This window comes from Oreochromis aureus, linkage group 3, assembly GCF_013358895.1.
Source record: "Oreochromis aureus strain Israel breed Guangdong linkage group 3, ZZ_aureus, whole genome shotgun sequence".
Lineage (NCBI taxonomy): Eukaryota > Metazoa > Chordata > Actinopteri > Cichliformes > Cichlidae > Oreochromis > Oreochromis aureus.
In genome coordinates this window covers 86,530,737-86,534,943 of record NC_052944.1, presented here as the reverse complement: position 1 = coordinate 86,534,943, position 4,207 = coordinate 86,530,737, and positions in this window count along the sequence as shown.

Sequence of the window (4,207 nt, the reverse complement as noted above, 5' to 3'; positions counted from 1 at the left end):
ACTTTTAAGATAAAGTCGACAGAAACCGCAAAAAGCTATCCAGCCAATGAGAGCAGAAATGGCGCGATACAGCTTTGACGGACAGAGCTGGTATCCAATCAGCGCAGATAGTCGGAAATCCACCAGCCAATAAGAGGCAGACAGATGGGAACTTTTTTTCTCTCCGTTTTTCGGTGGGCTAAACCACAGAAAGTTCGTGAAAAATGGAGTACGTGAATCTTTGCCACGTCTGAGGCTTTCAGGAGAGGGAGGGAGAGGGAGAGACATAGCGAGGACATGGAAAAACGGAGAGAGAGCGTACGTCGGCAGAGGTTTTATATAGCTTTAAAGTTGCATGTCTGCAATTATAATGATGTTTAATCATTATAATTAGACCCAAAATGTAATCATAATTTAGTATTTATTTACATAATTTATTTAAGAAACAATTAACATTTTCCTAATGAAATATTAATACTGTGAGTTCTTTTACTGACATTCAGCATACATAGCATTCACTGCATGAATAAACTTTCAAAATCGTTTTTCTTTAGCTCTTTTGTAAAAAAAAAAAAAAAAAAAAAAAAAAAAGAAAAGAAAAGAAAAGAATCACTTTCTCCCAAATAATTGACTCAAAATATAAAAGTAAAGAGCTGGGAGAAGAGACTGCAATCATAACTGTTCTGTAAATACAGCAATCCAGCATTTATTCTACATTTACCATCTAGTAAGCTAAAAGCATACCTTATTAGAGGGTGGATGTATGGGATGTTCTAAACTCTAGATCACTGGTTTCTTTCTGTGTGTCTCAGGATTTAATAAAGCTACAATCTACACCACAGTGTCACAACAAGGGGCCCAACAATACACAGTGTTAATCAACTGGGACCAGGAATAAGATAAGATAAGATAAGATAAGACTTTATTGATCCCACGGAGGCGAAATTTGTGCTGTGTTTCCTTGTTCTTGTAACATTGACAATTAAATCTATTCTATTTTAGTTTAAAGACAGTATTTAACTCTTTGTACTCTTTAACTCTTTAACTCTTTACTCAAGATATGAAAGTAAAGAGCTGGAGAAAGAGACAGTAGCCACACTTTGTTAGCAATTACAAAAATCAAACATTTAGTTATTTTTTTTTTCAATTTTTATTAAACAGATTTCAGTCATATCACAGTAATCCCTGCATTAACTAGTGGGAAGTGACCATGCTGAAGTCTGGAACATATAGCAGGATGTTTTAACAAAACATCCTGCTATATAATGTCAAATATCACTGTAATTGTCAATATTATTCAGTATATTGTAAATTCTGTGACAGACTGGTGACCTTTCCCGGTTGCCATATGACAACTGAGATAGGACCACTCCCCCATTAGTGATGGGAATTCCGGCTCTTTTTAGAGAACTGGCTCTTTCGGCTCCCAACCGGCTCTTCAGGTTGTTTTGTTGCTTTAATTAATTTATTATCAGCAACAATATAAAATTATACACAAAAGGAATTAATAATGTTAAAAAAAAGTGGTTTTATTTATATATGTTTATATATAAATATATATGGTGGCCTGTAGAGACAAAGTACATGCAAACTCCAAAACACATTGCTAAACAAAAAGAAGATGCACATTCTCTGTCATATAGGCCTGGGATGATTTTTGGGCAAGTCTTTTCCTCCTTGGAATTGCATAGGATTCACTGCATGAATAAACTTTTTGAATACTTTATCATTCGCAACTGAAAATAGTTGTGGATGATTACTGTTATAATAATAATAATAACTATACCTTTTTAATGTGATGTTGTTGTCTCTTGTTGTTGTCCCTGGCTCTCTTTCTCTCTCTTTCCCTCCCGCTCTGTTCCTGTGCAACTGCGAGTGTAACTACCGCCCCTCCCCTCTCTGCTCAGCGCAAAGCACAAAGCTCATGTGCAGAGTGAAGCGAAAAAAGAAAAGAAAAAAGAGAGAGGATGGGAGAGAAAAAAAAACACAGCTCGCGTTGTTCACTTCAAAGCTCCGGCTCTAAGAGCCGTTTCGTTTCCGACCGACACATCACTATCCTCCATCCCCTCCCCCACCATCATGTGACAGGGTCGATGCTCTGTCTCTTCCAGCATTTTGTTTATAGAGAGTGGTAGAAAGGTTTTGAAATAACTTGCAGATTCTGGGAAAGTGACAGTGAAGTTTTTTTTTGTTTGTTTTTGTTGCTCAAAATGATTGAAAAAGCAATCTCTGATTCCAAAACAACAGTAAGTAATTCTTATTTCTCGATCGATATGGGAATGCTAATGCTAATGCTAAACTCATAAGGATTAAAGTCACACAATCTTGTTTTTAGATTATTGATCTGAAGTAAAATTTTATAGCTCTGCATTTGGAGGCAGGAGGGACATTAAGGTTATATGTCGCTTACGGAGTTCAAGTTATTATCATTTTTACTCTTTCTTTGGCAACTTTAACACAGATGTTCAGTCAATTTTGGACGGAGAGTAATGAAATCTGCTTAAACCGGCTTACAACACTCAACGATATTTAAACAGCGCCTACACAGCGCTCTTCACAGAGATGCTGCGCAGCCCTACTGTTTTGAAAAACCAAAATGCCTAATCCTCGAGCAAATACAAATCTATATCCCTGTGGTCGTAACGTTTTCCATCAAATCAAGAAAAAGCAATTAGGAAAAGATATAGCAGGCTATTTTTTTTTTTTGATAAATTAAAGGCAGTCAGTATCCTATCACCAGAAGCTGTGATAACTGAAGGAGGAAAAAGTGCAAGCCTAATTAGAATAAAAACAAGATGCTCCAAAGAGTTATCATTGTATTGATTAAGTAAATGTCTGTCAGCAACAGGTGTGCGCCCAGGTTCAAGTGAGTTAACTCTTCTGCCCATTGTTTACTATACCTGTCTGATACTACTGAGCAGTGAGCCTCACGGTGGTGGGCTGCTGTGGAAGTGAACAGTTAATTTAACCGTTCTGCTTTGTGTTGTTTCCCTTTTCATTTTCTTCAGACAAACATCTCTGCTGAAACAGGACAAAATGTCACTCTGCTATGTCAAGCTCCAGACAATATAGTCATGACTAGGGATGGGTACCGGTGTGGCACCGGTTCTGACATAAACGGTAGTAACCAGACCGAAAAGCAGCGCACATTTCGGTGCTTTATTTCGGTGCTTTTTTTTTTCCTGAGCCAATTCTAGCCAATCATTTTACATTTCCGAGGATAGTAGGCGGGGCCAGGTACGTGCGTTCTTTTAGAGCAGAGCTACAGATTAAAAATGTCCAAGGAGAAGCGGTCAAAAGTCTGGCTGTACTTCACAGCAAAAGATGCAAACTCAGCAGCCTGCAACAAGTGCTTTAAGCTGATACTGTGATACTGTCAAAGGAGGTAACACCTCAAATCTGATGAAACACCTGGCGACGCATAGCGGGTTTTTTTAAAGCCGAGAAATGCGCTGTGTTTGATAGCTTGCTGCGAGACCTCACACCGTGCACATCTACTGCGGGTGTGGTGCCTGTTATCGGACCCGGAGTTAGCAACATCCCCCAAAAACCCGAAGAGGAGAGTCCTGGCCCCTAGCCCTGTCAGTGTAGCAGAAATGATGACGGATGATGATGGCAGCAGCAGCCGTTCTTCTCTGCATGAGTAGCTTCATGTTGTTCGTGTGTAATTAACGTTGAGTACGCTAACCACGTTATTACATTAATGCATGTAAGGTGAACTAGCAAACACCGTCGTAGTTACATGCGGCTGTCTTCTTGTTTGATGGCAGATACTCCCTTCACCCTGGCCAAAAAGGCTAAAATGACCAAAGAAAAAGTGGAAAACAATTAAACATGAGAGATTTTTGGACCAATTTTGTGTTCTCCATTCTTTAAGCACCGGTTTGAGCACCGTTTAAGCACCGGCACCGTTTCAAAAGTACCGGTTTGGCACCGGTATCGGATAAAACCTAAACAATACCCATCCCTAGTCATGACTCTTGTAAAGTGGATAAAATCAATGGTGGAGAAATATGTGTGTTTATTACGTGATGGTCACGTTCATTCAGAAGGATCCATCTTTTCAAAACTGGGTTTTTTCTTTCATGAATGCTACATTATGGAATTTGATTCTGAAGAATGTGATGAATAATGACCCTGGAATATATGAGTGTTGGGTCTACATGAATGAAACATGCTCATGGAAGCTCATCAACAGCACCAACCTGAGTGATGTTGATCCTCTAGG